The 12,058-nt window shown below is 51.5% G+C and overlaps 1 non-coding gene across 1 annotated transcript; it reads left to right on the top strand.

Annotated features, from left to right (window-relative positions):
* The first annotated feature begins 395 nt into the window (after positions 1-395).
* TRNAT-AGU lies at positions 396-469 on the top strand. The gene has a single exon. It is a non-coding gene; the product is annotated as a tRNA-Thr (tRNA).
* The last annotated feature ends 11,589 nt before the right edge of the window (positions 470-12,058 follow it).

Here is a 12,058-nt window from a genome sequence, read left to right as displayed (position 1 = left end):
CCAATAAGCCCTTTCTTGATAGGCTGGGTTCTGCACAGCCTCTTCAAGGCTGCCTTAATCTTTCTCCTGCTTGTTTTGGGCAGACAGCCCACCACACATGGAAAGTGGCAAATGAGAAGTCTGGAGCTGAAGGAAAGGTTACCATGACTCAGAACTGAGCTGAGGTTGCTGCGACTGAAACACAGGTCACTAACCATTATATGATCACAGTGACTGGTGGGAGAGGCACATGTTAGAAGCCCTCTGTCTACTCAGCTGTGGCTTTCTGTGCACAGAGAGCCAGACACCTCAAGGTCTGCAAGTCTTGAGGGAAATGGAGAACGTCTGTATGTTAGAATGTGCAGGTGTTGACTTGAACCATCAAATGAAACAGTTGCAAATACTTTCTTCAGGCAGGCACCATGGCTTAGCTGGCTAAAGCACCTGCCTAGTAAACAGGAGATCCTGGGTTCAACTCCCAGTGGTGCCTTGGTGTATGGCTTTTGTCTCCTCTGCTCACATTTTCCTGTGTCTTCCTAGGAAACAGAAGAGGCCTCCCTTGGTATCCAAGTCATTGTTTGCTAAGGAAAAGGCTTCTTTGGAGAGAAGCATTGGAAACAATCAAATCATAAACCTGGAGTTGATGAAAACGCTGCTATGACTGGCATTGGCATGGTGGTTGCTTCGACTGCAATTGCTGCAACACGAGAGCCTGCACCACACATCCTTGTGATTTCCTGGAGATGTTCACACACAGATGTCATGTCACCTTCCTTTTGATTGTCATTGATGAAAAATGGAGCGGTTGGGAGAAAAGTCCCAGAGAGTCGCACCGTGGCTAAGCTGGGTGACTCACCTGCCAGGTAAAGTGGAGTTAGGGATGCAGCTCCCAGGAGTGCCTTAACAAATGTGTCTGCTCTTCCCACCTTTTGGTGAATCTTTTGCGGAAACAGAGAAGACTGCCTCTGCCTTGCAATGCAAATGCTTGCAAAAGAAACCAGTTGTTTTTTCTGACAAGTGTCAGAAGGAGGCACATAAGAAATGTGGAGACAAGTGTAAGCAGAGTCAGGATGAGCCCCACCCTGACATCTGGTGGTAAATTATGGGGAGTGCGGAAAGTGTTGCATTGGTATTTCGGTTATTTGCATGGGCACTCCCACCCCACTTAGCATACCACAAAGCAGCATGGGATGGTTATTTTCACAGCTGTGGGAGCCCCAATTTCGTTGTTATTGGGGCAGGAGGAATGAAATGTTGTCACCCTGATTGGGTAAATGGGGAACAACAAAATTGTCTTGTGATGGGGGGTTTCATTGTCAGCTGGATAGCGCTTGCTAGATGGGGCACATGGGTTCCAAAACCCATTGAAAGGAGAGAGGCTGGGGACTGGTGTGTGTACCTGATGGTATGGGCCCCTTTTGAGGGCCTGGAACACCAATTGCACTTCCTCCTCTCTCCACTGTTAAAGAGCAGAGCTAATTTTGAATCCTTTAGGAGTCTATCTAGAGGTTGCTGATTTGAATTCACTTGGGCCATGTGGTACTGGGGCTCTCCTACTACAAGTTGAAATCACTAAAAAAAGCTAAGCTTACGGAGCTGAGATCACTGAGTGCTGTGTTAAGTAGTGGGAGAGCCTGAAGATCGATCACCAAGCAGCTGGCAGAGCGGAGCAGTCTGCAGCATGTTGGAGCAGCCCATGGAACAGTGAGCAGTGTGGAGCGGTTTGTGGGGGACGGCTGACGTGGTTCACGGGTCTGCTGGAGGAGCGGCACAGCTGGTGGAGTGGAGCCAGTCGTGGTGAAGGCTGCAGCAGAACCCCACGGAGAAGCGGGGCAGTCGGCCCTGGCCCATGTAAGGTGTCCCTTAGCACCCTGCGTGTGCGACCCCCCCCCCATTTCCACCCAGGCTGGGGCGGGGGAAAACTCTGCAGATAAACTTTTGAACTCTGGGGTGGCACTGACCAGAGACTGAGACTTTTGGGTTGTTGGACTTTGGGGTGATTGGACTTAAGACCCTAAGGACAGTGCCAAATGTACTTGGAGGTGGGTTTTTGCTTATGCTTTGTGTATAGTCCTGTTTGTGGTGTCTCTCCAACGTGATGCCACATTGTTTCCCTCCTTTATTAAAGGATTTTGCTACACTCAGACTTCGTGCTTGCGAGTGGGGAAGTATGCCTCCTAGAGGCGCCCGGGGGGGTGGTAGGTAATGGTCCCAGGTCACTGGGTGGGGGCTCAAGCCGGTTTTGCATTGCGTTATTGAAACAGAACCCCTGGATACTGAACCCGGCCCTTGTTGCTGCCAACTCAGAGGGGCAGAAGGGTTACATTTTTGGGGGCTCGTCCGGGATCCCTGGGTCAGTACCCCTCGCAAGCACCTGTTGAGTGTTCCACTGTATTGGGAAACAATTGTCTTTATATTTTGAGGGAATTACTGTTTGTATAATGGCTAATATCTCGGGTTTGTTGGGCCCCAGTCCTGCAGCTTCTAGCTCAGGGGCGGCAGCCTCAGCCAATGATTGGGCAAAAGCACTGGGGCATATATTGGAAAAGATTGTGTTGGCCTATGCTACGTCAAACTCTTGTCGTAAGTTAAGGTTATTTGCTGGGGAAGAGGAGTTTGAACCCTGGTTGGAGCATACCACTGAAATGCTGCGGGAGTGGGCTGTACCTGATGTAGAAAAGCGAAGATGTCTAATAGAGAGCCTTAGTGGCCCAGCATTAGATGTACTTCGCACCCTGAAGCTCATTGACCCTGAGGTCAGTGTGAAGGACTGCCTAGAGGCCCTTGATAACACCTTTGGGAGCGTAGAGAGCCCTGAAGACAGTTACTGTAAATTCCTTGATTCCCGACAGGAAAGGGGTGAGAAAATTTCAGCCTATATACAGAGGCTGGAGAGACTGCTTCAGAGAGCTGTTATGAGGGGAGCAGTGACTGCTGAGCAGATGGACCAGACCAGACTGGCTCAGGTTGTAAGAGGGACTCAGTATCAGAACCCGATCCTACTTCATCTCCGACTAAGAGAACGGCAGGATCATCCCCCAAGTTACTCCCAGCTGATAAAGGAGGTCAGGGAAGAGGAAGAAAGGCAGGCTGCCAGCGAGTGTTGGGAAGCCGAAACATTGGAACCAGCCAGCACAACGCCACTGCAAATGGCCAGTGTACTGATGGTGAGCACCACAGAGGAACTTGCCCAACAAATACAGGTCCTGACGGAACGGATAGCTGAGCTGCAACGCACCATTGACCGAGCTAAGATTTCCAGGAATAAGGAGCCTCAGACTGTGACAATGGAGAAGTCAGTATCTAGAGCCACTATCGCACCCTGGCGAAGGGGGAAAGGACAATTCTTTTGCTACCGGTGTGGTCAGGATGGGCACAGTGCTGCTAACTGCCATAAGGAAGAAAACCCCTCCTTAGTATATGAAAAGCTGAGGATCAGTTGGGAGAGACCCAGTAGCTGTCAGAAGGTCTGGGAACGGAGACCACCTAGGCCTACAGGATTTGAAGATTCCCCCAGAAGAGACCGTCCAGCTGGGATCCCTGCAGGACTGATAGGGCCTCGAGCAGAGGTCATGGTGAGGATTGAAGGGGCGGAGTGTAAAGCTGTGCTTGACACTGGATCTCAAGTGACTATTATATTTCAGTCATTCTACCAACAGATGCTTAGGCACCTGCCTATACAGCCACTGACTGGCATTGGTCTGTGTGGCCTCAGCATGGATGAATACCCCTATCAAGGGTATGTCATAGTGCACCTTGAATTCCCAGAGGAGGTTGCTGGGGTAAGGGAAGAGGTAGACACAGCTGCCTTAATATGCCCTGACCCTAAAGGGACCTCTGATGTGTCTGTGCTGATAGGGACCAACTCCAGTCTCTTCAAGGTGCTTGCGGATTACTGCAGACGACGTGCTGGGGACCAGTACCTGAGTACCCTGATGATCCATACGCTTTGTGCTGAAGCCTATAGGAAGATTGAGAGTGCTAAAAAGGAGACATCTGAGCTACCGATTGGGGCACTGAAGTACATGGGCACAACCCCCTTAGTAGTACCTGCAAGGACAGAGCAAGAGGTGCTTGTCATGAGTACCAGGCTGAAAGGCAGTAAAGGGGCATTAGCAATGATAGAGCAGCCAGTTGAAGGAGAGCTCCCGGAAGGAGTGCTGGTCCCCAGTGGAGTCATAACCCTACCTGCTGAAGCCCAGGAAAAGGTGACTATACTGATTGCTAATGAAACAAGTCGAGATGTAGTTGTGAAGCAAGGACAAAAGATAGCAGACCTCTTCGAGCCTGAATCAATTATGAAACCCCAGTGCGAGACTCAAGTTCCGACAATAGACCCAGCAAAGTTTGACTTTGGAGATTCACCATTGTCGGAGGAGTGGAAAGATCGCCTGAGGAGGAAACTTTGTGAAAGGCCCAAGGTGTTCTCACTGCATGAATGGGATGTGGGATGTGCAAAAGGAGTAGAGCACAACATCAGACTACATGACTCCCGACCTTTCAGAGAGAGATCTAGGAGGCTTGCTCTCTCCGAGATGGAAGATGTGCGACAACATCTTCAAGAGCTGGCTGCAAATGGCATCATTACAGAGTCCCGCAGCTCATACGCCTCACCCATTGTGGTGGTCCGTAAAAAGAATGGGAAAATCCGGATGTGTATTGACTACCGCACCCTAAACCGCCGTACTGTGGTTGACCAGTACACAATGCCTCGAGTCCAAGATGCCTTAGACTGTTTGCTGGGAAGCCAGTGGTTCTCTGTGTTGGATCTTCGGAGTGGATACTACCAGATCCCTCTGGGTGAAGAAGATAAGGAGAAGACAGCCTTCATCTGCCCATTAGGGTTTTATCAGTTCGAACGCATACCCCAAGGGATTTCTGGAGCACCTGCCACATTTCAGCGTCTTATGGAGAAAGTTGTGGGAGACATGAATTTACTGCAAGTGTTAGTTTATTTGGATGACTTGATTGTGTTTGGAAGAACTTTGGAAGAGCATGAAGAAAGACTTCTTAAAGTGCTTGATAGGTTGGAGGATTATGGTTTGAAGCTTTCAATTGACAAATGCCAGTTCTGCAGGACCTCCGTGAAGTATGTGGGCCACATCGTGTCACAAGAGGGTGTGAGTACTGATCCTGATAAAATAGAAGCACTCACTACATGGCCACATCCAAGCAACTACAGAGAACTCAAGACTTTCCTTGGGTTTAGTGGCTACTACCGTAGATTTGTGAAAAACTATGCTACAATTGTAAAACCCCTCAATGATCTTACCAGGGGATATCAGTCCAGCAAGAACAAATCTAAGACCAAGAATAAAGGGCCTTCTGTGCAGAGACGCTATGGCCCCTTCGAACCCTTTGGGCCACGGTGGAATGAGAGATGTGAAAGGGCTTTTCGAGAAATCATTACTTGCCTAACTCATGCCCCTGTCCTAGTCTTTGCTGATCCAAGCAAGCCATTCATCCTGCATACTGATGCCAGTTTGGAGGGTCTGGGAGCAGTACTGTACCAGGAGGTGGAAGGCAAGCGTAAACCTGTAGCCTTTGCCAGCCGAGGACTGTCTGACAGTGAAACACGCTATCCCACCCATAAGCTGGAGTTCTTGGCCTTGAAATGGGCCATCACTGAGAAATTTCGAGACTACTTGTATGGTGCTCAGTTCCAGGTGTGGACAGACAACAACCCACTGACTTATGTGTTAACAAGTGCTAAACTGGATGCTACAGGGCAAAGATGGGTGGCCGCTTTGGCTAGCTATGACTTCAGCATTCAATACCGATCAGGGAGAAGCAATGTAGATGCAGATGCATTGTCCAGGCGTCCACAAGCACCAGGAGTTGCTGTGATACCCACGGATGGAGTGAGAGCTATTTGCAGCGTGAGTCGCAGAGAGCCGGAGGCCCATGAGAGCCTTCATGGATGCGTTGCTGAAGCTTTGGGCCTGCCCCCTGAATGCGTGCCTTCTGCTTCGGTGAACTATATTGCTTTGGACCAATCTCCCTTGCCCGTGCTCAATGCGGCTGACTGGCAGGAAGCCCAGCTGCAAGATATTGACATTCGTGATACACTACTTGCCAAAAGGGAGGGGCGAGGCCCAGCTGCAGTTGTGCCACCTACCCCAGAGGGCAAACTACTGTTGAGAGAATGGACCAAGCTAAAACTGATTCAGGGAGTGCTACACCGCGTGATCACAGATCCTCCACAAAGGCAACGGAACCAACTAGTGCTGCCGAAAGAGTACAGAGGCCTGGCCATGAGGGCCCTGCATGATGACTTTGGACATTTAGGGATGGAGAGGACCCTGGAACTTACCCGCAGTAGGTTCTATTGGCCCCGGATGGCTGAAGATGTTCGCAGAAAATGTGAGACCTGCGCTCGATGTGTTCAAAGGAAAACTCTGCCCACGAGGGCTGCATATCTGAAGAACATCACCAGCAATAAACCTCTGGAGCTGGTATGCATTGATTTCTTGTCTTTAGAAGTGGACAAGAGGAATATTGGGAACATTCTAGTAGTGACCGACCATTATACGCGATATGCGCAGGCATATCCCACACGTGATCAGAAGGCCACCACTGTTGCTCGAGTACTATGGGAAAAATATTTCTCAGTTTATGGATTCCCAGCCCGGATACACTCGGATCAGGGACGAGACTTTGAGAGTCACCTTCTGAAGGAGGTGCTGAGGATAGCAGGAATTAAAAAGTCGAGGACAATGCCTTATCACCCGCAGGGTGACCCTCAGCCAGAGAGGTTCAACCGAACCCTGTTAGATATGTTAGGGACTTTGCGGCCAGAGCACAAGGCAACCTGGAGCCAACATGTTGCATTTCTGGTGCACGCCTACAACGCCACCAAGAACGATGCTACGGGAGTCACCCCATATCTCTTGATGTTTGGGCGAGAACCAAGATTACCCATAGACCTGTGCTTTGGTGTATCAGAGGATGGCGATAGCTATGAAACCCATCAGCAATATGTATCCCGACTACGAGAAAAGCTGCGGGATGCCTACCACTTAGCTACATCTGCAGCTCGGAAGAATGCAGACCGCAACAAACATCGATATGATTCTAGAGTACGTCTGCAAGAGCTCCAGCCAGGGGACAGAGTCCTGCTGCGAAATTTGGGTATTGCTGGCAAACACAAGATAGCTGACAGATGGAAAGCAATACCTTACTTGGTGATGGAAAAGCTAGGAGACCTGCCGGTCTACAAGATCAAACCTGAAGAGGGTCCAGGGCAGGCAAAGACTGTGCATAGAAACCTTTTGCTCCCGGTGGGGGAATTGGTAGGCAGCCCTTATGAGATGGGCCACAACAGGGCAATTGGGCAGAACGAAGGTGCTGTACCAAAGCCACCTTCCAATGTGCACAGCCGGCCTCCTGCAGCTAACCTACCCCTACTCAGCACATCTGAGAGTGAGTCTGAGGAGGAAGACACAACCATGGTGTATCCAAGGATGAAGACAAGATTGCAGTCTCGATCAGCTGAATCAAAAGAGACTACCTCCTCTTCCGCCCTAAACCCTATGGCAGAAGTATTTAGGCCCATTCCTGACACTCCTGAGCCACTGGTGGAACCCCCGTGTAATGACTTACCCAGATTATTGGACAGTGGTGACATACAGATGGAAGATGTCCCAAGCACCTTCGATCCTCCACTGTTAGAACTAGAAATGCAGGGGCCTATGCCAGTATCCGAGGGGAACTCACAGGAAACCTCCCCATCCACCACTCAAGAGGATGTCCCCCCTACCACAGCAACAGAGATTCTCCATAGGCGAGACAGGGTTATAAGACCAGTGAAACGGCTAACTTACGATGCACCTGGGGTGATTAGTGAGGAGCCAATACATTTAGCACACAGGTTTGTGAAAGCTAAAGTGGGCTATCTGAGGCCCTTTGGAGGGGACCAGTAAGTTGGTATAGTAGGAAATGTGATTTGTCGGGACGACAAATTCTCGGCTGGGGGGAGGATGTAAGCAGAGTCAGGATGAGCCCCACCCTGACATCTGGTGGTAAATTATGGGGAGTGCGGAAAGTGTTGCATTGGTATTTCGGTTATTTGCATGGGCACTCCCACCCCACTTAGCATACCACAAAGCAGCATGGGATGGTTATTTTCACAGCTGTGGGAGCCCCAATTTCGTTGTTATTGGGGCAGGAGGAATGAAATGTTGTCACCCTGATTGGGTAAATGGGGAACAACAAAATTGTCTTGTGATGGGGGGTTTCATTGTCAGCTGGATAGCGCTTGCTAGATGGGGCACATGGGTTCCAAAACCCATTGAAAGGAGAGAGGCTGGGGACTGGTGTGTGTACCTTATGGTATGGGCCCCTTTTGAGGGCCTGGAACACCAATTGCACTTCCTCCTCTCTCCACTGTTAAAGAGCAGAGCTAATTTTGAATCCTTTAGGAGTCTATCTAGAGGTTGCTGACTTGAATTCACATTGGGCCATGTGGCACTGGGGCTCTCCTACTACAAGTTGAAATCACTAAGAGCTGAAATCACTAAAAAAAGCTAAGCTTACGGAGCTGAGATCACTGAGTGCTGTGTTAAGTAGTGGGAGAGCCTGAAGATCTATCACCAAGCAGCTGGCAGAGCGGAGCAGTCTGCAGCACATTGGAGCAGCCCATGGAACAGTGAGCAGTGTGGAGCGGTTTGTGGGGGACGGCTGATGTGGTTCACGGGTCTGCTGGAGGAGCGGCACAGCTGGTGGAGTGGAGCCAGTCGTGGTGAAGGCTGCAGCAGAACCCCATGGAGAAGCGGGGCAGTCGGCCCTGGCCCATGTAAGGTGTCCCTTAGCACCCTGCGTGTGCGACCCCCCCCCCCATTTCCACCCAGGCTGGGGCGGGGGAAAACTCTGCAGATAAACTTTTGAACTCTGGGGTGGCACTGACCAGAGACTGAGACTTTTGGGTTGTTGGACTTTGGGGTGATTGGACTTAAGACCCTAAGGACAGTGCCAAATGTACTTGGAGGTGGGTTTTTGCTTATGCTTTGTGTATAGTCCTGTTTGTGGTGTCTCTCCAACGTGATGCCACATTGTTTCCCTCCTTTATTAAAGGATTTTGCTACACTCAGACTTCGTGCTTGCGAGTGGGGAAGTATGCCTCCTAGAGGCGCCCGGGGGGGTGGTAGGTAATGGTCCCAGGTCACTGGGTGGGGGCTCGAGCCAGTTTTGCATTGCGTTATTGAAACAGAACCCCTGGATACTGAACCCGGCCCTTGTTGCTGCCAACTCAGAGGGGCAGAAGGGTTACACAAGGAAAAGGTCATCGTAACTCAACTTGCATCCATGGCTCTTGAGGCCAGAACGCAGAGCACTAAGCACTGTATGATCACAGCAAAATCTAAACATTACACCTTATTACACTAGTCAGTAGTTAGGTCAAGCAATTTTCTCATCCTACTGGATGTTCCCCTCCTTAATACATAGAATTCCCCCTAAAACCTGGATTACTGTCCTCAGATGACCTTCATTTTCTCAGGATTCCTGCTGCTTCCAGCATAGCTGGGGGAGGAGAAAGGCAAAAACATGATGCCACAGTCTCCTATTTTATATCCTTAGTTCAAGTGTCTAGAAGACACTTGCCCAGACGTGTCCGGGTGGGCTCTGCTGAGTCACTAGGTTGGGGAATCCTCCTGGTGTGGTCTTGTGCAACTGACTTGTGCTCATAGACTTGAGCGGTCCCCACAGTGTTGTGTTTGGGCATCTGTCACTGAACTGGAAATCCCTTAATTACAATTCCTCTGCTGATTCATGGCTGTTGCACACCCTCCTCGGCAGGGGTCACTAGCAAAATTATAGCCTATTTCAGTAACAACCAGACAGCAAAATGCATAACTTCACACACCCTCATGCTATACATATTTGGGCAGAATAACCGATTTCAGCAGATCATGACTTTTCATATGATAACTTACATGGACTGGTTGGTAGGAACATATCACAGCCATATATGAATGATGACTATGTGAGCTACAGGGAGCTATTTTGAAGTACAGCATGTCACAAAAGCCTCTAGAGACTGGCCTTTGGGAAGAGCTGGCTGAAGAGCCTTCTGAGTAACTGAGAGATCCAGGCTTGGCCCTGCCAGTTTGTGCTTGCGAACTAAACTTCTCCGTTGGGCTCCCTTTTTTGTGTCTCTTTCACAGAAACAGAGCAGAAGTTCTTGGCCAATCCTTGAAAGTGCTTGTTCAAGACACAGAGAGCCTCTGTGCTGGGGCAGGGGTAGGGCTGCAGGAGGTGGTCGGGAGTGGAGGTGCTTCCCACGGGCAGCACAGCTGCCAAAGTGACTGGCACACACTCCCCTCCGGCAGTGGCTCCTAGGCAGTGGGATACGGGGGCGGGTCAGCTGTGGCGTTTGCACTCCGGGCTGCAGGGATATGCCGGCCACTTCCAGGAGCAGTGTGGCAGGGAGGGAGGGGGCAGAGTGGGCAGGGAGCCGCCTTAGCGCTGCCGGCACATCTCCGTGTGTCACTTGGGGAGGCATCAGGTCTCTGTGGGCTGCCTGGGGCAGGGGCAGTGGCCAAGGGGGCTCGGGCCACCCCTTTGCCTCCTCTCTCCAGGCTCCCAGCCCATCTTGCCGGCCCACAGGGATTTTAGGGTGCAGCAGCACAGGGAGCAGGAAGGGCGAACCACAGCAGCTGCCTCCCCCACATGCAGGAAAATGGCTTGACCTGCTGGCCCCACGGACTAAGGCACCAGGCCTCCAGCTTGCCCCATTCGACCCAATGGGTTGATCTTGTGTCCAGAATTATTTGCAGTCGGGATTTCCCCCAGCAGTGCCCCACAGGGGTCCAGGGTCAGCTCCAGCACAGGCCACACAGGAAGGCTTCATGCTCGAGCTGCAGTGCATGCTGGGCAGGCTTAAGGCCGGGCTCCCCATGGCAGGAGAGAAGAAGACTGGGTCCCTGGAGGCGCAGGCTGGGGCTTCCTGGATCCCATTTGCTCACAGCCAGCGCCCTGCCCCCACTCCCATGTCATCAATGGCACCCCCAGGTCAGCCAGAATGGAGCAGCGGTTTTCACTGCACCAAGTCCACTTATGGCTTACAGGCAACTCCCAACCCCGCCCCACCAGCCCACATCGGCCAGAAAGGAGCCCACTCAGCCTCGCCATTGCTGCTTTTCCTTCCCCCCAGAACCCCGCTCCTCCTGGGCTGCAAGGAGCCACCCCTGGGAAGCCAAGAGGCAGGCACAGGATTCTGCCTCCCAGCAGCCAACCGCACCTCCCCCGGCTTTGCAGAACGAATGGTGACGCTCTACTAACCCCACTTAGCCGCACTGAGGCGCTTAGCTTCTGCCCTGCCTTCCTCAGCTTGACTTTCCTCTTTTGCCCCATTCCTGCCTCACTTCCTCCTTTGTCAAGTCACGCAGAGGAGGCCAGCAGGAAGAGGCGGCCTCTGTAGGCCAACCTCCCAGGGCAGAGGAGGCCAAGCCACAAGGCTTCAAAAGGTGACTGGTCCAGATCCTCTAGCTTTCCCCTGCTGAGGCCAAGGTGCTTTCTCCACTGCTGTCAGCACCCTCTGTCATGCAGGGGTTGGAGGTATCCCACGGACAGGCCAATAGGAGAAGGAGGAGGCCTTCCTGAACAGCAAGGGGAATCTGGGAAAAGGAAGCCAGCATGTTTCTGAACCAGGGACCTTTTGTGTGTTAGGCAAACATGATAACCACTACACTACAGAAACTCCATCTGCTTGGCTGTTGCTCACCCTGGCACAGACCGATGGACAAACCTAGAGAAAGTGGTGGCAGCCCTTCAATAGGTCAGCTGGCAGAGCAGAGGACTGGAGCGGGCACTCAGGAAGTCATCCTTACGTCGCCCTTGTGACTCCAGCTTGAGGGAGAGCTGCTTTTTCTTCCCCTTGCTGACAAAGAGCAAGAGAAGAATGAAAGGTCAGGTGGGCCAACTCGGTGCAGAAGCCCATGCTGCCTTTTCCTGCTGCATAGCCTGAAATGAGGGACTCGTGGCAGTTAAAGGCACTGCTGCACTTTCAGAAAACATCCCACCCGTGCACACAGGGGGATAGAATAGCCTGTTAGTCTAGCACGCTCCCAACTGAACTACT

This window comes from Mauremys mutica, chromosome 26 (genome assembly GCF_020497125.1).
Source record: "Mauremys mutica isolate MM-2020 ecotype Southern chromosome 26, ASM2049712v1, whole genome shotgun sequence".
In the NCBI taxonomy this organism is placed as follows: Eukaryota; Metazoa; Chordata; order Testudines; family Geoemydidae; genus Mauremys; species Mauremys mutica.
Note: the sequence above shows the minus strand (reverse complement) of the source record. Positions and strands in the feature narration are given on the sequence as shown.